At 40.5% G+C, this 26,645-nt stretch overlaps 1 long non-coding RNA gene across 1 annotated transcript in view; it reads left to right on the forward strand.

The window, feature by feature from the left end:
* Nucleotides 1-26,645, forward strand: part of LOC112580677 — a 168,818-nt gene that overhangs the window by 128,429 nt on the left and 13,744 nt on the right. The window contains exon 3 of the long non-coding RNA XR_006546592.1: nt 2,961-3,093. This is a non-coding gene — a long non-coding RNA (uncharacterized LOC112580677). The remainder of the gene's footprint in view (nt 1-2,960; nt 3,094-26,645) is intronic.

A 26,645-nucleotide genomic window follows, 5' to 3' on the forward strand; every position in this document is an offset into this window, starting at 1 on the left:
CACAAGCTGGAATCAAGATTGCCGGGAGAAATATCAATAACCTCAGATATGCAGATGACACCACCCTTATGGCAGAAAGTGAAGAAGAACTAAAGAGCCTCTGGATGAAAGTGAAAGAGGAGAGTGAAAAAGTTGGCTTAAAGCTCAACATTCAGAAAATGAAGATATTGGCATCTGGTCCCATCACTTCATGGCAAATAGATGGGGAAACAATGGAAACAGTGACATACTCTATATTTTTGGGCTCCAAAATCACTGCAGATGGTGACTGCAGCCATGAAATTAAAAGATGCTTGATCCTTGGAAGAAAAGTTATGACCAACCTCGACAGCATATTAAAAAGCAGAGACATTACTTTGTCAACAAAGGTCCATCTAATCAAAGCTATGGTTTTTCCAGTAGTCATGTGTGGATGTGAGAGTTTGACCATAAAGAAAGCTGAGTGCCGAAGAATTGATGCTTTTGAACTGTGGTGTTGGAGAAGACTCTTGAGAGTCCTTGGACTGCAAGGAGATCCAACCAGTCAATTCTAAAGAAAATCAGTCCTGAATATTCACTGGAAGGACTGAAGCTGAAGCTGAAACTCCAATACTTTGGCCACCTGATGCAAAGAACTGACTCATTGGAAAAGATCCTGATCCTGGGAAAGATTGAAGGCAAGGGGAAGGGGATGACAGAGGATGAGATGGTTGGATCACTGACTCAATGGACATGAGTTTGAGTCAGCTCTGGGAGTTGGTGATGGATAGGGAGGCCTGGCATGCTGTAGTACATGGGGTTGCAAAGAGTCAAACACAACTGAGCAACTGAACTGAACTGAGTATTTCATGTGCTTTTTATAGGCTTGTATGTGTACATATATATGTGTGTGTGTGCGGTTTGAGTGTATGCATAAACACACACATACCATATCTTTACCCACTCATAGGTTGATGGGCACTTAGATTGCTTCTATATCTTGTCTGTTGAAAGTGCTTACCTTTTACTTAGGGAACCTATTTGAATTGTTGGGATTACTGATATTACTAATATTCTAATCAACTTTATGTTTCTTTTTGGAACTGTTCTAGATCTCTTTTCAAGATTGAATTATTGCCCCAGTGACCTTGTACTAGTAGCTAAGCTTAGATCCTTCTAGGCTGGTGTGGCTAGAGAAAAGTCTGCTTTTCCTACTTCAAAATAAGAAAAAGCAGAAGCTAGCCAGAAGGCATAGCATTTGTGGTCACAACCCTTTTAATATTTTGGAACTAAGTTTCTTATGGCTGTCATCCAGTGAGTACCTAATATAAGCTGAGTGCTTTTCTAGACACTTTATATATGTTGTTTCATTTAACTCTCACAGCAACCTTACTAGATAGGTGTTATTATATTTATAGATAGGGAGACTAATTTAAGAAATTGGGATTTCTCAGGTGGCGCTAGTGGTGAAGAACCTGACTGCAAATGCAGGAGACATAACAGACATGGGTTTGATCCTTGGGTTGGGAAGACCCTCTGGAGGAGGGCATGGCAGCCAATTTCAGCATTTTTGCCTGGAAATTCCTATGGACAGAGGAGCCTGGTGAGCTACAGTCCATAGAGTTGCAAGGAGTCAGATAGAACTAATGCGACTTAGCACAGCTTTAAATTGGCACGGCAGTTAAAGAAATTAAAGTGTGTTTCCGAGAAACTAAAGAATGTGTTATAAGTAATGTGTAAACTAATTCCTTTTCTCACTGTGTATTCATGAGATGTGGAGTAGGCTAAAAAATGGGTCCTGAATTGACTTTTATTGAATTTCTCAAAGAATAGGTTGCCAGTGCTGCTGGAAACTGGAGAAGGCGATGGCACCCCACTCCAGTACTATTGTCTGGAAAATCCCATGGGTGGAGGAGCCTGGCGGGCTGCAGCCCATGGGGTCGCTAAGAGTCAGACACGACTGAGCGACTTCACTTTCACTTTTTACTTTCATGCATTGGAGAAGGAAATGGCAACCCACTCCAGTGCTCTTGCCTGGAGAATCCCAGGGACAGGGGAGCCTGGTGGGCTGCCATCTATGGGGTCACACAGGGTCAGACACGACTGAAGCGACTTAGCAGCAGCAGCAACAGCAGCTACTGGAAACAGTGGAGCATCTCATTCTGGCTCACCCATTTTTCATACTGGTTTAAGTTTCCACTCTAAGATGATTATTTTGGAGTGGGTTATCTGGACTTCAGTAGCCTTTTCACTGCTAGAGAGGGGAAAAGTGGTGTGTGTCACACTCAGCCTTTCACTTTTCTGTTTGCAGGGGCTAGGACTGGAGTTAGTGGAATCTGTGCTTACTGGTCTTACACAATCCCAGAGGGGAGAAGTGCCTTAACCATCTGATACCTCTAGTGCATAGAAGAATGCCAGGCCCATAATAGGTGCTATTTCTTAAAATGACCTGAGTTCAGAAGAAGGAAAGTTGTTTTACTTTAATATTTGAAATATGAGGCTTTAAAAAAAGGCACATAGAATATAAATGCATTCTCTTAAAATTATACTTTCTATAACTTCTACACTATTTTGTATAACACAATAAAAATAAAGTGTGTTTATTACTCTTTCAAGAACTTCCTCCAGCCCCTAGCAGAATGTACTTTCAGTAGGAGCTCGTCCCAGTCGCCAAGGGAGAGAGGAATGACATTGACATATGAATGACCGTTTGCATTCGTGATGTGAGTGAGGACATTCAACTAATAAAGTGCTCTGAAGCCAGCTGCAGGGGAGATGTATACCCCTGATCTCACAGGGATTCCATGGTCGAAGAAAAAAAAAATCAACCCAAATGAAAACTCCCAGCTTACATCAGGAAAATACTGCTGCAGACCTTTAATGAGATCCCTAGGTGAACCAGTTTTTATATGGGCCTGTTTGACTTCTACAGATATCTGGCTAGACCTTGATTGATTGTCAGGCTTTTTAAGTAGCATTGATTTTTTTTTTTTTTTCTGCAGCAACATTGGGATGATGAGGTCATTGTATTCTGCCACGTTATTGAAGTTCTTGTTAAAGCAACTTGGATGTTAAAAGCATATCCCGGCACTGGCTTCTTGTTCCAGCTAAATTTTGAGAGATGGGAAAGTTGAGGTAAGTGAAATGATAGAGGCTAAAAAAATTCTCCTTTCTGGTTATGGGGTGGATGTGTTTCAGATTTTTATGAATTAGAATGATAGTTGGTAGCTCTTCATCACAGCTGATCACTTCTTTACGTTCTTGCTTTGTTGCTCAGTTTCGTCGGACTCTTTGAGACCCTTTGGACTATAGCCCACCAGGCCCCTCTGTCCATGGTATTCCCCAGGCAAGAATACTGGAGGGGGTTGCCATTTTCTTCTCCAGGGGATCTTCCCGACCCAGGGATCAAACCTGTGTCTCCTCTGTCTCCTGCATGGCAGGTGGATTCTTTACCTGCTGAGCCATCAGGGATTTACTGAGCAGATAAACACATAGGCCCAGGGACTGTCATGAACATCTGACACGCAGGACCTCTTTGTCGTCACTACAACTCTGTGAGTCAGGTGTTATTATTTGCACCTTGCAGATGAGGAAGCTGTGTCTCAGAGAGAAAGGGTTGCCTTCTCAGGGTTAACTAGTCAATGGAAGAGCTAGGTTTTAGATCAAGCGATGGCATCCCACTCCAGTATTCTTGCCTGGAAAATCCCATGGACGGAGGAGCCTAGTAGGCTGCAGTCCATGGGGTCGAGAAGAATAGGCCACGATTGAGCGGCTTCACTTTCACTTTTCACTTTCATGCATTGGAGGAGGAAATGGCAACCCACTCCAGTGTTCTTGCCTGGAGAATCCCAGGGATGGGGGAGCCTGGTGGGCTGCCATCTATGGGGTCACACAGAGTCGAAAACGACTGAAGCAACTTAGCAGCAGCAGCAGCAGCAGCAGCATGGCTGACTCCAAAGCCCGTGCTTTGAACTGCTGGTTTCCTATATTATGGAACTGCTGTTTTCCCATTCTCTTAGATCAGAGAGTAGGATTGGAGGCTGCTGCTTAAGTGACAACCCTTCTCTCCCATGTGAACCTGGGTCCTAGGGAAAAATGGAAAGAGCACCATCCCTTGGGAAACAGCATCCTGACCTTCCCACTTGCAGACCTGAACCTCCTTCAGCTTGAGCAAAGCTGTGTCCCTGAAGGGGTCTCAGAGGGCTTTGCACATTTTGGGATTCCTCCGGCTCCCACCTATTGATCAGTGGCTGCCAGAAGCTTTAATCCGATTAGAGTCTCTAAAACTAGTTTCCATCTCTGGCGCCTGACTTGGGTTTCAGAGCAAGAGGAAAAAGTATGACATCACCCCTGCTTGCATCTGTGCTGGGTGGCTAATGAAATTACATGATGGATTTGAGGACCATTAAAGTCAATGTTGATCCTGATTATTATTAAGAGTACTTTCAAATTTACTGCACTGTGGAGCAGGCTCGAAAGCATCATTTTTCATAGGTGTGTTCATTGCTCTGGATTTTAATGCACAACTCCCTGGGATATAGGGAATGCTAGCAGCACAGAGAATCAATTCTGAAATCTGCAGATGAAAGTGCGTGGAGCCCTTTTGTGGAGGAAGAAGGTTCTGGGATTTTTCCATAATGAGGCATCATGATGACCTCGGACTATAAAATGTAACAGAATATGTTTGTCAAATAAATATGAAGCACTGCAGTTTCCATTAGCATCAGCAAACAATAGTATATTTTTTTTAAGTTCAATTGGTTAGTGTACAAAAAAGTGTTCAGTTCAGGTCACCAATCCACTGAGCATAGACACTGAGCTAACACTAGAGATACACTGTACTGAGGGGAAGGCCAGGCTTGTGTTCTCCATCAGGATGTCTCAAGGGCCCAGCTAAATGTCGGGCATGCAGATTATTCTCTGTCTTAAAAAAAATACACATGCATCCATGTATAACATAATACTATAAAATGCATAGATCTTAAATGTACAACTCTATAAATTTATATGCATACACAGGGCAACACACACATGCACACCTATGAACTAGGCCTCAAATTAAAATATAGAGTATTTTCCGTATCCTAAAAGGCTTTGTCTTGCCTCATCACATTCCCCCAACAGAGATAACTACTATTTTGACTTTATCCATAGGTTGCTTTTGTCTATAATAAATATACTTCATATAAATTCATATAAATCAATTTTCACATAAAAGGAATTATGTTCTGTTATCTTCATCCATGTTGCTACATGTAGTTTGTTTTTTTATTTTTATTTTTTAATTTTTCTTTTATATTTGGGTTGTTTTTAATTGCTACACAATATTTCATTGGTTAAATCAGTTCAGTTCAGTCACTCAGTCATGTCCGACTCTCTGCGACCCCATGGGCTACAGCATGCCAGACTTCCCTGTCCATCACCAACTCCCAGAGCTGACTCAAACTCATGTCCATTGAGTCAGTGATGCCATCCAACCATCTCATCCTCTGTCATCCCCTTCTCCTCCCACCTTCAATCTTTTCCAGAATCAGGGTCTTTTCCAGTGAGTCAGTTCTTCACCTCAGGTGGCCAAAGCTTCAGCATCAGTCCTTCCAACAAATATTCAGGACTGATTTCCTTTAGGATGGACTGGTTGGATCTCCTTGCAGTCCAAGGACTCTCAAGAGTCTTCTCCAACACCACAGTTCAAAAACATCAGTTCTTCGGTGCTCAGCTTTCTTTGTAGTCCAACTCTCACATCCATACATGACTACTTGAAAAACCATAGCTTTGACTAGATGGACCTATGTTGGCAAAGTAATGTCTCTGCTTTTTAATATGCTGTCCATGTTGGTCATAGCTTTTCTTCCAAGGAGCAAGCATCTTTTAATTTCATGGCTGCACTCATCATCTGCAGTGATTTTGGAGCCCAAGGAAATAAGATAAGATCTTTGACTGTTTCCATTGTTTCCCCATCTATTTGCCATGAAGTGATGGGACCAGATGCCATGATCTTAGTTTTCTGAATGTTGAGTTTAAGCCAACTTTTTCACTCTCCTCTTTCACTTTCATCCAGAGGCTCTTTAGTTCTTCTTTGCTTTCTGCCATTGGATAAATATTGTGCCATTAATTTATTATTCTATAATAGATATTTGGATTGTTTCCAGTTTTTAGCCATTATAAACAAAGCCATTTGAATATTCTTGTACATGTCTTTTGATGGAATTTTCTACTTGTTTATTTATAGAACTGGAACTACTGGATCATTTAAAATATTTTTGAATTGTTGAATTGAAAAACACAGCCCTTAATTTGTCTGTGGCCCACTCAGACCTTGCAAAAGAATGCTGGTCACCTATCGCATGTGTTCTTAGTAGAAAATAATCACTGATAGCAAAGAATTAAAGCAGCATATAAACAAAGCACTCATTATTTATTTATTACAATGATCATATGAACTTAAACATGTTGTTTTAATAAAAATATGCCCAAAACTTGATCATCTAGTAATTTTATTACAACAAACTCAATATTATACTGGAGTATAATTACATATTCATGGTATAAATTCATAGCATAGAATTTTTTAAAAGAAACTACTGAGAACTTACTATGTGCCAGAAGACACTGTTCTGGACACTGGGGCTCTAGTAGAGAACCCAGAGATAAGGAAAGGTCTCTGGCCTTATGAGGTTCTAGTAGAGACATAGATAATAGATGTCAAACAAATAAATATGTGCTATAAAACATACCACCAATGAGACATATAGTGTAAACAAATTTTGGGAAGATTACAGATATATCTCCTTTAGCAATAGATTTATGGATGATTTGTATTTGAACCACATCTATATATAGCTTAAAGTGCAGTTACTGAAAATTAGAGGCCAAATGTCCTATTCCTGTGTATAGTACTAAAATAGTAATAATAATAGCTAACTATGTAGTTTAAACCATGGATTATCTCATTTAATCTTCCCAGTATCTTTATGAAATAAGTCCTAGCATCACCGACTCAATGGACATGAATTTGAGCAAACTCTGGGCGATAGTGGAGAACAGAGGAGCCTGCTGCGCTGCAGTCCACTGGGATGTAGAGAGTCAGACATGACAGCAACTAAATGACAGCAACAGCAACAACTAGTCTCTTATTTTAATGGTGGAGAAACTGAAGTACAAGGGGTTGAGTCACTTACCTGAAGTTAGACGACCAGTATGTGGTGATGCTGGGATAAAACCAAGCAGTCTGACTTTAGAGCCTGTACTCTAATTATTGCTCTATTCTGTCCTCCAGATGGACAAATATGCATTCATATACACCGTCAAGTTACCCAAATGGTACCCAATAAATTCGTAAAGATGTTATACTGACTGTAAGGTACAATGCAAAAGCCAAATGCAAATAGTTATGTTGGAAACCATCATCAATTGTAGACAGCATTAATGATACATGATTCTCAAATTGTTTCCTGAAAACTACTGAGATTCTGTCCTGTGTGCTCATGCACAAATTTTGCAGTATGTTCAAATGAGTAGCTACCAGATATCTTAACCCGATACTGAATTTAAAACTTCAGTGAACAACTCACCAGTAGGCTATTAGTAGGGAATATTAGGTTGTAGGTAAAAATAAAAGCTAGTAGAAAGTGTGCCATTTGTTGTCAGTTTGAAAGATTTGCATCTCTGGGTCTGCTCATGCTCATTGGAAAGGCCCTCCTGAGAATCATTGACTAACATACTGAAAATGTACAAAGAAACTTTAAATAACATGATGAGTGCCGTGGCAAGTAGTCTGTGTTGTCATGAGTGAGGCTTAGTCAATAGCTCCCCTGACTTCCTCTAGAATTCTGAAACAGTTAAGACATAATTCAAAAGTCAGATAGTGATGAAGACACTACAGTTACTGATTGAAACAATAATGTAGAACTCGGGAAAGAGATTTAGGCACTCAGGCAGAGCAGCCCTGGACAGACAGGCCTTTCCTAGAAGTGACAGAGCATGCGTCGGGAGGTGGGAGGAATGTGTCCTCTGTGGGCAGTTTGCTCCCCGCAAGAAGAGGAGGAAGACTTATCCATGTTGCTCTGTCTCCCCTGGGAGGACTTGGTGGGAATAGATATAGGCCAATAGTGTCATGGTTGTGGAACTCCCTCCACGTGGAAGGGAACATTAGGCTTGGGGAAGAAGTTTTTCTTGCACTGCCAAATACTTTGGTATGTATTCTGTGGGACTTCAAAGAAAGGATGCAGCTAACCCGGAAGAGGAGAAAGCTCTCTCCAGAAGACAACTTGTGCTCAGTCTTGTAGAGCTAGGAGCTAGCCAGATGGAAGTTGGAAGGCAGGATGCTTTAGACCAGGGTTTGGCAGACTACAGCCCACAGGCCAAATCTGGCCTGTTGTCTGTTTTTCAGAATAAGAATTTATGGGAGCACAGCCACATTTATTTGTTTATGTATCGGGTATGCGTTTGTGCTATAATGGCAGAGTTGAGTAGCTGTGACAGAGACCATATGGCTCCCATAGCCTGAAATATTTACTCTTTGGTCTTTTACAGAAAAACTTGCCAGCTTCTGCTTTAGGCAGGGGTAATGCTCGGGTGGGTGAAAGAAGATGGTCATGTATTGGGGATGTGGGCTGGGCACTGTAATTGGTTTGATACTGTTGGGACATGAAGCAGGAGGCAAGCGGTGATTAAACAGATGGATCCCTGGTTCTCTTGGGCATACAGGTTAATTATATTAATTGTATGAAGACAGGCAAAGATTTAACAAACAGAGCCTTTAAATTCCTAAAGAATTTGCATCATTATATTCAAGTCAAAAGACACATGTAGAAGAAGGAATTGTGACAGTAAGATGTTTTGAAAGGATGAAATTGGTCATTTCTCTTTGATTGGCTTGAGGAGGGGTTCAAAGAAGAGGCATGTTGCTATTTTGGCCACAGCTGTGGAAAGGTAATGGGAAGGGTGAATTAGGAAGGGGAATTTTTTTTTTTTTTCTGCATAGGGATGCACTTTAGAGTCAGAATGTGAAGACTGAGTGAAGTGAACTTGAATCTCTTTGCCTGGGAGAATGAATGAGGATGGTATGCCAGTATGGAGGACGGACTCTATGCCGAGAGGAGACCAGAGCCTGAGTCTTTAAAAAACAATATATCCCCTCTGCTCCCCAGCTGTTAGAATTTTTAAAATTTATTAATGTGTGAGCACTCCTCTCTGTCCCTACTCATTCTGCTTCCAAGAAAGATGATTTTTACTTTTCAGCTTCTGGGATTTTATTTATCCTGCTTAGGATAATAGAGAAATGCTGAACCATTAAAAGAAGGACCGGTGGCTCAGACAGTAAAGTGTCTGCCCACAATGTGGGAGACACAGGTTTGATTCCTTGGTTAGGAAGATCCCCTGGAGAAGGAAATGGCAATCCACTCCAGCACTCTTGCCTGGAAAATCCCACAGATGGAGGAGCCTGATAGGCTACAGTCTATGGGGTCGCAAAGAGTCGGACACGACTGAGTGACTTCACTTCACTTCACTTAGGAGATTAGAATTGAGAAGAAATGAAAGTACTGGTGGAAGGGATGGCAGAGTGACTGGAGAATACATCCAGGCAGATAAGGAAGGATGGAGGAAAAGACCACAGTTAGTTTTTTGGGCAATACTGAGAAAAAGGATGTGAAGGAGTTCAGACAGAGAAGGAAGGAGTCTTCGTGGGCAGCCCTGAGTATTTGGGTAAGATAAATAAGACAGTGGGCATGATGAGGTGTTTTGCTATCAGTTATGAATTGGGTTCCATCTGATGTTTTCAACAGCCTTACTAAAGGTTAAGACTATTGTCATTTAATTCTTGGCTGCCAAACAGCTGAAATAGGACATTGTAGAGACCAGACCAAATAGAGTTAATTCTTCCTAAACACTTACTTAAAAAAATTTTTTATGCCCTAATGTTCATAGCAGCACCATTTACAACAACCAAGATATATAAACAACCTAAATGTCCATTGACAGTTGAATGGATAAAGGTGTGGTACATATATATGATGGAATATTACTCATGAAATAATGAAATAATGCAATTTGCAGCAATATGGATGGACCTAGGGATTATCACACTAAGTGAAATAAATCAGACAAAGACAAATATTATGTGATATCACTTATATGTAGAATCAAAAAATAGGTGCAAATGATTTTAGTTATAAAACAAAGAGACTCACAGACATAGAAAACAGATTTATGGTTATCAAAGAAGAAAGGGAAGGAGTGATAAATTAGGAATTTAGGACTGGCAGGTAAAAATTACTGTATATAAAATACATATATGACAAGCACAGGGAATTATATTCAATATTTTGTAATAACCGATAATGAGAATATATATATAACTGAGAATATATATATGCTCTTTATGTGTATAGCTGAATCATTTTGTTATACATCAGAAACTAACACAACATTGTAAATCAGCTGTGATAGGGAAAGTTTTAGTAGCTTCAGTCCTGTCTGACTCTTTGTAATCCCATGGACTATAGCCCGCCCAGGCTCCTCTGTTCATGGAATTCTCCAGGCAAGAATACTGGAGTGTTGTTGCCATTTCCTTCTCCAGAGGATCTTCCCCACCCAGGGGGAACCTGGGTCTCCCACATTGCAGGTAGATTCTTAACCATCTGAGCCACCAGGGTACGTCACTAAAAAGTTATTTTCATTCAAACAGCTTTGTCACAGTTTAATTGACACACAGTAAATTGCACATCTTTAAAGTACATAAGTTGATGTGTTTTGACAAGTATACATGTGTGAAGTCATCACCATAATCAAGACGATGAATATAACCATCACTTCCAAAAGTTTTCTTGTAACGTTTTGTAATCCTTCCTATTCCACTGTCCCTAGGCAACCACTGCTCTGCCTTCTGTCATTATTAATTGGTTAGCATTTTCTAGAACTTAAGTGGAATCATGCAGAATCTACCCTTTTTTGGGAGAGGAAGCTGACTAATTTCATTCAGAATAATTATTTTGATATTTATTTGTGTTTTTGCGTATTACAGTAGATCATTCCTTTTTCATTGTTGACTAGTAGTCCATTGAATGGATATGCCACAGCCTGTTAGTCTGTTCATCTGCTGATGGATGTTTGAGTTGTTTCCAGTTCTTGGCTATTACAATAAACCTACTATGAGCATTCATGTTCTTCTCTTTGTATTAATATGTGCTTTAAGCTCTCTTGGGCAAATACTTAGGAATGTAACGTTGGATATATGGTGGATATATATTTATTTAAGAAACTGCCAAACTCTTTTCCAAAACAATTTTACATTCCTATTGGAAGTATATAAATGTTCTATTCTCTCCACATACCACACCTTGGTATATTAACTTTTTTTAATTTCAGCTATTTAGATATGTACATAGTGGCATTCCATCATGGTTTTAATTTTTATTTCCATAATGATTAATAATGTTGAACATCTCTTTATGTGCTTGTTGCTGCTGCTGCTAAGTCACTTCAGTCATATCCGACTCTGCGTGACCCCATAGACAGCAGCCCACCAGGCTCCGCCATCCCTGGGATTCTCCAGGCAAGAACACTGGAGTGGGTTGCCATTTCCTTCTCCAATGCATGAAAGTGAAAAGTGAAAGTGAAGTTGCTCAGTCGTGTCCGACTCTTTGAGACCCCATGGACTGCAGCCTACCAGGCTCTTCTGCCCATTGGATTTTCCAGGCAAGCATACTGGAGTGGGTGGCCATTGCCTTCTCCACTTTATGTGCTTATTTACACATAAATATATCTTTTGGTGATGGGTATGTTCAAATTGTTTGATCATTTTTTATGGGGTTGCTTTTATTCTTATTGATTTTAAGAGTTCTTTATATATTTTGGATACAAGTCCTTTATCAAATATTTGATTTGTCAATATTTTTTCCAGTGTGTGGTTTGTCTTTTAACTACTCTAATGGTGTCTTTCAAAGAGTGTATGTTTTTAATTTTGATGAAGTCTAATTTATTGATTTATTTTTCATTTGTGAATTATGGATTTGGGTGTTATTATCTAAGAAAACTTGGTCTAATCCAAGATTTTATCATATGTTTTCTTCTTAAAGTTTTATAGTTTTAGGTTTAGTTTTATAGTTTCAGTTTAGTTTTAAGTCAATGAACCATTCTGAGTTTATTATACATGTGTGAAGTATGGATTAAAATTCTTCCCCCCCTTATTCTTCTCCTCCTTCTTCTTTGTGTATGGCAATCTTGTTGCTTCCACACTGTTTGTTGAAAAGATTATCCTTTTCCCACTAATTGCCTTTTCACCTTTTTCAAAAATGCATATATTTATGACTCTATTTATGAATTCTTTATTCTATTCCACTGATCTATTTGTCTATCTTTCCACCAATACCATGTGTGTTGATTACTGTCTTTATAATAAAATCTTGAAATTAGGTGCTTTTAGTTCTCCAACTTTGTTCTTTTTTGGTCAGAGTTGTTTTGGCTGTTCTGTCCTTGGAATTTGCATGTGAATTTTAGAATCTGTGTGCTGATTTTTGGGATTTGATTGGAGTTGTGTTGACTGTCTAAATTAATTTTCAGAAAATTAGTATCTTAACATCATTGAGTGTTCTAATTCATGAACATGGTTTTATTTAGGTCTTCAAAAATTGGTCTCAGCACTGTTTTGTAAGTTTCACTATGGATATTGCATAATCTTTTGTCAGAGTTTTTTGCAATGGTATTTCAAATGGTGATTTTTTTTTCACTCTGTGATTCTCTGTTGCTAGGATATAGAAATATAATTGATTTTTGTGTATTGCTTTTGAATCTTACAACTCTGTTAAATTCACTTATTAGTTTCAGTAGCTTTTTTAAAATAGGTGAATACCTTTTAATGAACAAACTGAATGGGCATTTATCCTTAAATGAAAGATAGTGTCCATTGGTTTGAAGTTGGCTTTTTAAGCTGGTCAAGGATGTTCTCTGGACTTCCCTGGTGGCTTAAACGATAAAGCGTCTGCCTACAATGCAGGAGACCCGGGTTTGATCCCTGGGTTGGGAAGATCCTCTGGAGAAGGAAATGGCAACCCACTCCAGTACTCTTGCTTGTAAAATCCCATGGACGGAGGAACGTGGTAGGCTACAGTCCATGGGGTCTCAAAGAGTTGGACATGACTGAGCGACTTCACTTTCACTTTCAGGATGTTCTGCATTTGTTCTGGGAATGGCTCTGTGGTGCTTCTTTCAAAAAGATAAGGTCTTTTTTGAGGAATGGGTTGGGGTAAAATCATAGTGAATGATTGCTCCCAGACAAGGGTCGGGGGAAGCACATTAAAAATAGATTATGGAGGACAAGAACAATAAACACTTGAAAAAACCCTGGAAACTCTGTTCAAGGACATTCCTTATGTACCAAATGGAGGTAAGTCTGCAGGAAATGGCATGGAATCTTGCGGACGGTTGTAGGAATGGGTGAAGGAAAAGACTTCTACATGACAGCACCAACTCTGAGAGGGTGGGCTAGCATGGAGAGTGTCGCCTATGTTTTTGTGCTAATAAGTATCTAGATGATGACTAGAAAATTTACTTAAAGCATCTGGAAATTTATTTCCATTTTTAGATTATTGTTAACATGTGAATAAGATGAAGTTGGGGGGACTCTGTTTTGAGTTGCTTCTTTCATGTCTCAGAGGCACAGTTGTTGCAAAGCAAAAAAACAGCAGATTCAGGCAACAGAATGATTATGGCAGAAGAAGGATTGAGATGACTCAATAGAACTCCAGTGTTTCTCTTCTGGGAGTTCAATGCTATTGTTGGCAGTAAAGAGAAACTCTGGCATAGGCAAGGGCATGTACAAGTAAGGCTTACATTAAGTGGATCTGGGCATTCAATTTTATGTAAAATTTGGTGGGTCTGGCAAAATAAATGATTCCTGTTCTCCATCTGTTCTGTAGAGTCCCTTTGTCCCAAGGAGATATGTTAGGGGCTGCTTTGAGGGCAGAGATGATGGATAGGTGAGCAGAGATCTAGACCCTCCATCTTCCTTCATCATACCCCTAACTTCTCCATTCAACCAGAGGTCCTTACCCTCCTTTGGGAAAAAAAAATCTGTTTAATGTGTAAGGATTTTTTATCAAAAGTTGTTTTCTACATAATTTTTTTTTGTGTGTGCACATGTGTGTGTGTTTGGAACCCAGTGGACAAAGTCAATGAAAGTGATCAATGCTGAATGCCTTCCTCAGAAACAGGATGCAGAATGTCACACAGAGCTTGTGCTCTCTGCCAAAATCAGAGGAAGTTGCTTCCTTCCTTGCATCCGGTCCTACTTAAGTGACAAGTTACTGCTGGCCCAGTGTTTGGGTTGCCACATATTGCGTGGAACATATTTGTGCTCAAAATTATTGTTATCTGCAATTTAAATTTAACTGGATGACCTGTATTTTTATTTTCTAAATCTGGCAACCCTAACCAGTGTATAATTCATAAAAAAAATAGTGAATGTATTCTCTAACATAATGATTTTGCTAAACACTGACCAAAAATTTCTCACTTTTGTGGGTATGTGCATCATACTACGTTAATCCCTGGGCTTGCCTGTACAGCTTTCTAGAAACCAGCCATCCTTCCTTGCTGGAATGTGGGTACGTGTGGTAAAGAACCTGCTTGCCAATGCAGGAGACACAGAGACGTTGGTTCAATCCCTCTGTTGGGAAGATACCTTGGAGGAGGAAATGGCAACCCACTCCAGATTTTCTTGTCTGGAGAATCCCATGGAGAGAGAAGCCTGATGGGATATAGTCCATAGGGTTGTAATGAGGTGGACACCACTGAAGTGACTTAGCACAGTGTTGTCACTGCTTTTTCAGTCCAGAAGGTCCTCCCTCTCCCCAGGACATTGAAGACAAATTAATCTAAATTTGGCCATTGAACCTATTTTCCCAATTCTTGCCTTTTGTCAAGTATAATTTCATCTTTGAAATTTCAAGTTGCAAGTTTTAATTGGAATATTGATGGTGTCTTACAGTCCTTCATTGTTATAATATACCTTTTCCTTAAAGAGATAATTAAAACATTTTTGTCTTTGTCGCTAGTACTTATTTATCTTAAAATTACAAGTTTATACCTTTTGCCACCTTCATCCAATCCCTTTGTCCTGCCCTTCCACCTCTGGTAACCTCAAATCTGATCTCTTTTTCTATGAGGCAAGCCTCTGTTCATTTTGTATGTTATTGCCAAGTCCTTAGTTTATGCTACTAAAAACAGCTTGCTTTGATTCTGTATCCTTCGTTCCTTTCATATATGCCCGTTAGGATCTGAACTTATCAGAGAGTGCCTTGGTAGCTGCAATGGCATTTCAGATGTCTCTTGCTTGTCCTTCTCATTTAAATCCCAACACAATAAGTACTACTATAAGAAAGCTTTCTAGACTGTGAAACTAAATCCATGTTTTTCGTGATTCATTATATGAATGGTTCATAGCTGCTTTCAATTCAGTTCAGTCGCTCAGTTGTGTCCAACTCCTTGCAACCCCATGGACTGTAGCACACTAGGCCTCCCTGTCCATCACTAACTCCTGGAGCCTATTCAAACTCATGTCCATCGCGTTGGTGATGCCATCCAACCATCTCATCCTCTGTCATCACCTTCTTCTGCCTTCAATCTTTCCCAGCATCAGGGCCTTTTCTAAGGAGTTGGTTCTTCGCATCAGGTGGCCAAAGTATTGGAGTTTCAGTTTTGGATCTCCTTGCAGTCCAAGGGACTCTCAAGAGTCTTCTCCAACACCACAGTTCAAAGGCATCAATTCTTTGACACTCAGCTTTCTTTATAGTCCAACTCTCACATCCATACATGACTACTGGAAAAACCATAGCCTTGACTAGATGGACCTTTTGGTAAAGTAAGTAATGTAAAAGTACTTTACTTTCGTAAAGTAAAATAATGTCTCTGCTTCTTCATATGCTGTCTAGGTTGGTCATAGCTTTTCTTCCAAGGAGCAAGTGTCTTTTAATTTCATGGCTACAGTCACCATCTGCAGTGATTTTGGAGCGCCCCCAAAATAAAGTCTGTCACTATTTCCATTGTTTCCCCATCTATTTGCCATGAAGTGATGGGACCAGATGCCATGATTTTAGTTTTCTGAATGTTGAGTTTTAAGCCAACTTTTTCACTCTCCTTTTTCACTTTCTTTCATCAAGAGGTTCTTTGGTTCTTCTTTGCTTTCTGCCATAACAGTGGTATCATCTGCATATCTGAGGTTATTGATATTTCCCCGGCAATCTTGATTCCAGCTTGTGCTTCCTCCAGCCCAGCATTTCTCATGATGTACTCTGCATATAAGTTAAATAAGCAGGGGGACAATATACAGTCTTGACGTACTCTTTTTCCTATTTGGAACCAGTCTGTTGTTCCATGTCCAGTTCTAACTGTTGCTTCTTGACCTGCATACAGATTTCTCAGGAGGCAGGTCAGGTGGTCTTGTATTCCCATCTCTTTAAGAATTTCCAAAGTTTGTGTGATCCACACAGTCAAAGGCTTTGGCGTAGTCAATAAAGCAAAAGTAGATGTTTTCAGGCATGTGTTAAGTACTGTACATTTATCATCATATTCAGGTCTCATAACCCTATGAAATAAGTGCTGCATCTTCTTTTTATAGAAGTGGAAACCAAGACACAGAGAAGTGAAGCAACTTGTCCAAGGTCACATAGCTAGAAATCTGTAGAGCATAAAATATGAACATATCTCTCTCTCTGACTTGACAAGATTACTTAGGCTATTTCGTTATACTCCACAAACAGTGCTTTCTTGTTCTAGCTTCAGTCAATCACGTGCAATAATCATCTGATTGAGTTAGTTTCTTCAGCAAATCATTTTCCACCTAGAAGACTAGCCATCTAATTAGGTGCCAACTCGTGTTCCAAATAATAATTTTAAAAGGCACATACAACAAAAGTCCAGCATCTAGTGAGAGAAAGGGGGAATATATGTGTTTGTATATTCATGACATTTCTTTCCCCAGCTGGGTTTAATTCCTTTTGCTTGTGGATTTATTAACAGAAGCCGGATGTTGGCATTCTCTCTCCTCCAGATTCCTCAACGTGGGACCTGTTTTCTAGCAATGTGTTAATTTTACACCACTTTAGTTCATTAAAATAATTGGCAAGTTCCTTGAGTTCATCACAATGGGAGTTTACCTATTTTTAACTCTCTAAAACTTAATGTGGTAGTGCTATTTTTACTCAGAAACTAATTCTTAACAAGTTATTTCTGAAAAAATTTTCTTCATGAAGAAAGTCCATTTAACCATTTCCAACTCATAGTGGAGGGAAAGCCAACTCTCAGAGAAGTTAAATGATCTACAAGGGGTTTCCCAGAGCCCAGCTGAAGCTCCAGTCTCAGCTGTGTGTCAGGACCCATGGCTCTTTTCTGTCCTTGGCAACAAGAATGGTTCAACTTGCAGTATCTGTAACTCTCAGTTCTGATTGCCAGCCATTGTCCTTTACAGTGTGAACGACTTGATTGTCACAACTCAGAACTGTGATCAGATGCCTGCCCTCCTCTGCATGTGCCCCTCAGCAAGAAGTGTGCTTGCCTGCTGACTTGGTTTGGGTCTTCTCCCCTTATCACCCATGCTATTTGGGGATGGCTTGTTATCGATGTCTGGGAGGGGTCCGGCAGGTGTCCCTCCATTCTACATACCATCCCACAGGGGCAGTGCTTCTGTTCTCTGGGCTGGTTCCTTGGGCCCGTCACCCTTCTTCCTGCTGCTGTGGCCATTTGCTAAGGCTGGTGAGCAGGCTGAAAGTGGAGGGTTGCTTCTCAAAGTAGATAGAAGAGGCTCATTGACATTCTACCAGGGAGTTGTCTTTCAGCCGATGGTGAAGGAGACAGAAGAGCTGCTTTCTGCAGAAAGCCTCAGTTAAAGTTCAAATGTGAGGTTTGGGAGGGGCAGCCTGGTGCTTGAACCTGGGCTCGGTCCTGGGCTCCTCTCTGCCCCCGCACAGTGTCTGATGACCCAGTTGGCCACCTCTCTGCCGATGCCTCCTGGGCTCTCTTCTGACCCCCACACCCATGTGTCCCCTTGCCTGCTAGGCAATCCACTTTGATTTCTAAAGGGCAGATCTAACTAGTGTGTTCAAAAAAACTCTTGACCTTCCTCTCCAAACCTGCTTTCTCTCATTCATCTTTCTTGGTAAATGTCTACTTCCATCTTTCAGTTACTCAGGTCAAAAACATGGGCCTCATCTGCCATTCCCTTCTTTCTCTCACATTTCACATTCAGTCAGTCCTCAAATCCTGTCAGCAGTCTTGTAACAACATGCTCAGCATCTGACCACTTTCATTGCCTCAAGTCTATCACCCAAGTCCAAACTGCCTCCTCTCTTTCCTAGATCACCGCATCAGCTCCCCCCTTGCTTCTCCTCTTGCTCTGCCAAGTCTCTTCTCCACATACTATTTAGGTGGATATTTTAAAAACCTAAGATTATACTCCTGCTGAAAATCCCTCTGAGATGTCCCATCTCACTTGCCACAAAATGCAAGAGCCTTCATGATCTGGCCACCTCGCCTCGAATCTCTCATCTCATCTCTAGCCCATTGGCCCTTGTTTCCCCTCCAGTCAGGTCACAATGGCCTTCTCACCTGGAACATGCCAAGTACACAGTGCTCCACTTCCTGGAACACTCTTGCCCTAAGGACCCACGTGACTCCCCGCTCCCTTTACCTCTCTGCTCCTATATCGCTTTATCAGAAAGTCTTTGCTGACCTAGATAAAATGCTACCCCCAGCTGAGAGCAGGCCCTTCTTTGTTTTTGTTTACTGTGTACCTCCATTACCTACACATGGCAGACACCTGGTAAATATCTGCGTCTGGTAAGTACAAATGAATTCATTTGTTCCCAGGCAAGAGAAGAATTTTGTTTTTTCTTAAATCGTCTTTAATTTAGTTCAGGGTTTCAGTAGTCTTGATGAGTATCTTGTGTGATCACAGGAAGATCACATGACCTGCTTTTTTCATCTGTAAAATTCAGGATTGGACTAGGTCATGTGTTAGGCATGTTTTAGCCCCCTTTTCTGGTTTTGTAAATGTGGAATCTCTTCTGTGATCCAACAATAGCACACTGGGGTTGGGGTGTCTTCTCTGGTCCTGCACCTGTGCTTGAAGTGATGGAGACAGCCTTTCTTTCATACATCTGTCCCCTTGCTGACCCTTTCCTGCATCTCACCATCGAGCACATTCTGTACTTGTGCTGTTACAACACACAGCATGCAGTAGCAGTTGTGACATGTTTCTAAACACCACTCAATAGTAACAGATCATCAAAGTTTGTATGTAATTTACATTAAAAAGTCAGAATGTTAAATCAACTATCAGTTCAGTTCAGTCTCTCAGTCATGTCCAATTCTTTGCGACCCCATGGACTACAGCACACCAGGCCTCCCTGTCCATCACCAACTCCTGGAGTTTGTGCAAACTCATGTCCATTGAGTCGGTGATGCCATCCAACCTCTCATCCTTTGTCGTCCTCTTCTCCTCCTGCCTTCAATCTTTCCCAGCATCAGGGTCTTTTCCAATGAGTCAGCTCTTAGCAACAGATGGCCAAAGTATTGGAGTTTCAGCTTCAGCATCAGTCCTTCTAATGAATTTTCAGGACTGATTTCCTTTAGGATGGACTGGTTGGATCTCTTTGCAGGCCAAGGGACTCTCAAGAGTCTTCCAACACCAACAGTTCCAAAGCATCAATTCTTCAGTGCTCAGCTTTCTTTATAGTCCAGCTCTCACATCCATACATGACTACTGGAAAAACCATAGCCTTGACTAGATGGACCTTTGTTGGCAAAGTAATGTCTCTGCTTTTTAATATGCTGTCTAGGTTGGTCATAACTTTCCTTCCAAGGAGTAAGTCTCTTTTAATTTCACGGCTGCAGTCACCATCTGCAGTAATTTTGGAGCCCCCCAAAATAAAGTCTCTGACATTGTTTCCACTGTTCCCCCATCTATTTGCCATGAAGTGATGGGACCGGATACCATCCGGATGCCACCGGATCTTAGTTTTCTGAATGTTGAGCTTTAAGCCAACTTTTTCACTCTCCAATTTCACTTTCATCAAGAGGTTCTTTAGTTCTTCTTTGCTTTCTGTCATAAGGGTGGTGTCATCTGCATATCTGAGGTTATTGATATTTCTCCTGGCAATCTTGATTCTAGCTTGTGCTTCCTCCAGCCCAGTGTTTCTCATGATGTACTCTGCATAGAAGTTAAATAAACAGGGTGACAATATACAGCCTGGATGTACTCCTTTTCCTATTTGCAACCAGTCTGTTGTTTAATGTCCAGTTCTAACTGTTGCTTCCTGACCTGCATACAGATTTCTCAAGAGGCAGGTCAGGTGGTCTGGTATTCCCATCTCTTTCAGAATTTTCCACAGTTTATTGTGATCCACACAAAGGTTTTGGCATAATCAATAAAGCAGAAATAGATGTTTTTCTGGAACTCTCTCACTTTTTCAATGATCCAGTGGATGTTGGCAATTTGATCTCTGGTTCCTTTACCTTTTCTAAATCCAGCTTAAACATCTGGAAGTTCATGGTTCATGTTGAAGCCTGGCTTGGAGAATTTTGAGCATTACTTTGCTAGCGTGTGAGATGAGTGCAGTTGTATGGTAGTTTGAGCATTCTTTGCTCAATCAACTATACTTCAATAAAAATTAATTAGAAAAAAGAAAAAAATATTACATTGGAAAAAAAAGTCAGAGTGGATTCAAGACCATCTGTGAAATGACCTGACCTTGCTCATCTTTATTTTGCTCTGCTTCCTTGAGTGGAGAGAAACGGTGGAGTCCAGTGGGAATTATGTATGACCCAGGGGACTGTCTCTGGGGAATGTCTTGTCTGTGAATGTCATTGGTATTATGTGCTATGGTGGGAAAACAAAAGATTTAGAGGCACTGGTGTTACAATGCTTGCGAGACAGAGGTAAGAGGTGTGTTCTCTGCCTTCAGAGAGTTAAAGGTCTAGATGAAAAGACAGGACATATTTGTACTGTGAAACGGTGTGTAAGAACACAGTGTGTGTGAGTGCTGGATGGATCCTGCAGGGTGGTAACTTCATGGGCCAGACTGTTTGTGTGATTGGGTCCTAAGAGCAGGAGGCTTGAGCTGGGTCTTGAGGGGTCTCTTCTCCTCTCAAGGAGCCTTTTTAACAAGGTGCTCTCTCTCTCTCCTTCCTGGGATGATGTCAGCTTGGTTAGCGTGAAGCATCAAGACTTCTGTACTACTCTTTGAAAGTGAAAGTGAAATTGAAGTCACTCAGTTGTGTCTGACTCTTTGCGACCCCATGGACTGTAGCCTACCAGGCTCCTCTGTCCATGGGATTTTCCAGGCAGGGATACTGGAGTGGGTTGCTATTTCCTTCTCCAGCAGAATCTTCCTGACCCAGGGATCATATGCAGGTGTCCCACATTGCAGACAGATGCTTTACCGTCTGAGCCACCAGGGAGGGTACTACTCTTTGAGGTTCCCCTATAACCACACTGTCATAAATTCTCTTTGAATGATCCTAGTTTAGGTGTTTCCTGTTGGGACTCTGACCAATACGATCTTACAGACACTTTTCCTTTCAATGGGAATATATGAGCTCTCCCAGATTAATCTTTTTCAGTGCTGTGCAATCTCACAGAAAGATAGGCTTGACATCTACACCAGAGAAGAATGAGCACCATTTCTCAGTCCCTGCCCTGCTCTTTCAGGTCACCTAGGGACACTGTTTGTCTTTGTTGATGCTTATGCTACCTTGTGCGGGTCAAGAAGGTATTTGTCCTTGATATCTTGAATAAGTAGGTTGACAATATAACTCATTTTCCTCAGTGGAACATTTTTGAGAGTTCAAAGGTGCACCATAAATAATTATGCAGAGAGAATAGGTGTAAACCAGGATTGTTGAGATGGTGAGTCTACCCAGAGAAGGGAATTCTAATTGTGTTTCATTAATCTGAATCACAATCCTGTCCCTGAGAAAGTAATGATCACCGCTTCAGTTTGCTGGAGTGACTCTCTTGGTCATCTTCAGGAGTGCTGTTCTGAGCTGCAAGGAAGATCCTTTGTTATCTCTCCCAATTACTGCATGGAGAAGCCCAGCTCAAGAACTCCAGACCATTTGGATGACTGAATGTTCTCGCTGCCAGGCAGAGGCCAGGCAGCAATACAGGTAACTGGGCTCTTCCTAGCATTGGCTTTGATAAGGAATTAAGGTCATATGACCCATTTTGAGAGGTCTGTCTCTTAGTGTTTTCAAATTCTAAGTCACTGTGATCAAAATAATTGAAGCATGGTCTGGCCCAGGGAAGAAAGTGATTCTGAGTCTGGCAGGCACACAATAGATGAGAAAGATGCAGGTCTTCAGAAAGGAAGGACAAGGGCACTTCAATCAGCACTAACCTTGTGAGCAAAGGCCAAACCTCAGGGTGCCAGCTGCTACACAAAGCAAATTGGAGACCTGAGCCACATCTCCAGTGCACTCGTGTGTGTGCAGGGCTAGGCTTGTTTAGAGGGATACATTTTCTTTATTAACCTTCCACCAGCTAAAAATGTGAAGAGATGCTTCAAAGTGTCAGACCTCCCCAGTAGTCTGGGGAGTGTGTGTAGAAGCTGATGCTTCTCATTTGGCTTCATGGCATTAGCTCAGATGCAGTACTTGGGATTATCTAGCCAATTACTGCATTGGTACTCTGCCTCTCAAGAGATTTTCTTTTAGATTCTCTAATAGAAACATTTTGTTTTCCCTTGAAGAACAGTTTGGTCACCCTTTGGATAACCATCTCTTGTAATCTGTGCCAGAGTTTATATTTATTTCTGCAGCTTGAACATACTCTTTTATTCCTCATTGTCTTAGTACTTGGAGTTCTTGTTGGTAATTTGTGGGGAGCACTTTGTATCATGCTCTTTAGCCTGGTGATCATCATTTCCGTCTTTGAAAGCAAAAGTATTTCTTGTGGTGGAAAATTCTTCATGTGCTTTCATACATTTGTATATGTATATTTTAATTTTGTGAAAGAGCAGGGAGCTACTGTGGTTTGTTGAAAAACCTCTTCCAGGATTAAGTGATATTATTATAACATCAGAGCAGAAGCTTTTAGCATTTGGAGCCTATTTATTATTTATTATAATGCAGATTGACACTTAGTTGAGTTGGAATTTTGGGATTGTAACATCAATAATGGCTAATCTCCTCAGTAATAAATTACACTTACAACTCTGATTGCTGCCATAAGGTGATTGGCTGTGGTTAAGATGATAGACTTAGTGGTTTAGCTCTTCTTAAGTATAGTTGACCTACAGAGGTTAGATAGGTGAGCATATGCTTTCAATTCCATTATGCAATATTTGTGAGGCATAACTATGGAAGCATAACTGTGGACCACCGCTAAAGTGCACAACAATACCTGTACATAAATTAGCACCTCTTTGGCTTTCTCTCAGTCATCATCTGTGCATTTCCTTTCCTTCGACTCTCCTCCTAGATTTAGAAAGTTTCCTAAGCTTCTTTTATTTTCTTGTCTGTGCTTCCAGACCTTTCACTGAAATTCTCCTGCAAGTGAAACTTTGGGTAGCTCCTGCCCTCATTCAATAAAAGCATTATTTTGCCTCCTTAAGCCTTTTAATGTATTCTAAAGTAAAGGGACAGATTGTTACTTCTTTCCTGGTCAGAACAACAAAAAACTTTCCTTTACAGTCTCTCTGAGCTCAAATGAAAAGAGGAACTCAAGGAATACACTGCAAATCACTTAGGAAAATCCTTCACTAATCAGAAACCTATTCCTTGTGGTCATCATACTTATTCATCTTCTCTTTTAAAAGATATGGAAACTTAGGTGGTTTCTAGGTAAGAATTGGCTGTGGCATTTAAAAGGAAGATCAATAATTCATTAGAGTGGTGCTACAATAGAAAAGAACCTTAATGCACCACGTGAATAATCTCTAGCCCACTTCATTTGTTCATCCATTTATGCATTGGTTCATTCATTCCTAAAACATTTACAGAGTGCTTGCTGAGTATGAGATACTACTTGGTGCTAGAGAAAGTGAGATGAATGACTCATGTATTTATTTATTTATATTTGGCTGATGATATAATAGTATACTCAGAAAACAGTAGGTCCTAGTAAAACTTGTAAAAATTAATAAAATATTTGTAAGTGACTAGATTCCATAAATAATTGAAAAAAAAAAGTCTTTTTTCTTCCCAATGACACCTAGAAACGGAAGTGGGCCAAGTATTTTCTTCAAAATAGTGGCATAAAATTACCAAATATTAAAAAATAAAGTTGACAAGAAAAATAAGGGAACTACATCAAAAAATATGTAATAAATCTGAACAAATAGAAGGGCATACCACTTTCTTGGACAGGGAGACATTATATCAAAAAAGGTCAAATCATCCAAAATGATTATGTGAATTTAGTATAATTCTAATAAACTCTCAAGCAACTTTTAATTGGATAGAAACAAGTCAAGTGTCAGGTATAAAAGTAAATGCCCAAGAAATGCTAAGAAAAGTATGAAAAAAAAAAAAAAGAAATTCAGCAAAACCACTATATTAAAAATCAAAATGGTATTCTTTTCACATTCTAAATGTTCTTTTGTATCTAATTTATAGTGGTCATGAGTTCTATTCTCTTGAAGAACTGTGTAAGCTTCTGGCCCTTCATTACCTGCACTTGTCTCTGTCTGGCTCACAAGTTCAATGCTGACTCTCAGCAAAAGCCTGAACTGCTTCCAACATCCACAGAGATTGTAAGCCTCAGTGTCTTTGCTCACCCCCTGGGATCTGACAGCTTTCATTTCTGTTTCCCTTTAGTCACCCCGGACCATGGCCACATCTTGTTCCTTGTCCTTGCTTTATCTCCAAAGTCTTAAATTCCAAAATGCCTGTAAGTCAGTTTAAGTAGCTCAAACTCTAATTTCTTTCCCAATTTCTCTTATATATGAAAGTGAAAGTTGCTTAGTCGTGTCTGACTCTTTGTGGTCCCATGGACTATACAGTCCATGGAATTCTCCAGGCCAGAATACTGGAGTGGGTAGCCTTTCCCTTCTCCAGGGGATCTTCACAACCCAGGGACTGAGCCCAGGTCTCCTGTATCGCGGGCGGATTCTTTACCAGCTGATACATACACCTCACATACATATGCACTCACATATGCACACCTGCCTCTTCTTTTCCTCATTTCCCATTCTCATTCCTACCGCTCACTCCAAATTTCCCATGTTGTGTATACCTCTCAGAGTCTTGTCCTTTGTATTCTGTACTTCCCTATTCGGATAGCAATCTCTATCAACTCCTGGTTGGCTCTAACTATTTTAATAGCTGTGTAATATTTCACAGGACTCTCAAGAGTCTTCTCCAACACCACAGTTCAAAAGCATTAATTCTTCGGTACTCAGCTTTCTTCACAGTCCAACTCTCACATCCATACATGACCACTGGAAAAACCATAGCCTTGACTAGATAGACTTTGTTAGCAAAGTAATGTCTCTGCTTTTTAATATGCTATCTAGGTTGGTCAGGGAGGCCTGGCTGTGATTCATGGGGTCGCAAAGAGTCGGACACGACTGAGCGACTGAACTGAACTGAACTGAATATTTCACAGTAGAAATAGACCATTATGAATTCAACATTTCCCCTTTGATGCCCATTTAATTTGCCTCCTGTTTATTGTTGCAATGTGAACTGCTCTAAGCATTCTTTTATCTGTATCTTGATGTTATTATATCTATAGGGTTTCCAGTACTTGGACTGGTGGTTTTAAAGGTATCACTTTAAAAAAAAATTTCAAAAATGCTGCCAAGGTGCTTCCAAAAAGACTAACAATTCACATTTCCATCAGAAGAATATGAGAAACTCCTTGTTGCTGCCTACTTTATAGCAATAGATACTGCTTTTTCTAACTTTTGCCAATCTGAAGCATATAGTAATAACACATCACTGTTACCTTAATTTTCTTTTCTCTGACCACTGGTAAAGTTGAACATCTTGTATTTATTACTTAATTGGACTTTCAGATGAACTCTTCTGTGAGTTGCCTTCTATTCTTGGCCAAATGTTGTGGGGAGAGGGAGTGGTAATTTGAGTTTTTTGTCATTCTTTCTTAACCCTCAGTTCAGTTGAGTTCAGTCACTCAGTTGTGTCCGACTCTTTGCGACCCTATGAATTGCAGCACGCCAGGCCTCCCTGTCCATCACCAACTCCCAGAGTTCACTCAGACTCATGTCCATCATGTCGGTGATGCCATCCAGCCATCTCATCCTCTGTCGTCCCCTTCTTCTCCTGCCCCCAATCCCTCCCAGCATCAGAGTCTTTTCCAATGAGTCAACTCTTCGCATGAGGTGGCCAAAGTATTGGAGTTTCAGCTTTAGCATCATTCCTTCCAAAGAAATCCCAGGGCTGATCTCCTTCAGAATGGACTGGTTGGATCTCCTTGCAGTCTAAGGGACTTGCAAGAGTCTTCTCCAACACCACACTTCAAAAGCATCAATTCTTCAGCGCTCAGCTTTCTTCACAGTCCAACTCTCACATCCATACATGACCACAGGAAAAACCATAGCCTTGACTAGACGGACCTTAGTTGGCAAAGTAATGTCTCCGCTTTTGAATATGCTATCTAGGTTGGTCATAACTTTCCTTCCAAAGAGTAAGTGTCTTTTAATTTCATGGCTGCAGTCACCATCTGCAGTGAT

Source organism: Bubalus bubalis, chromosome 19, assembly GCF_019923935.1.
Source record: "Bubalus bubalis isolate 160015118507 breed Murrah chromosome 19, NDDB_SH_1, whole genome shotgun sequence".
Taxonomy (NCBI): domain Eukaryota; kingdom Metazoa; phylum Chordata; class Mammalia; order Artiodactyla; family Bovidae; genus Bubalus; species Bubalus bubalis.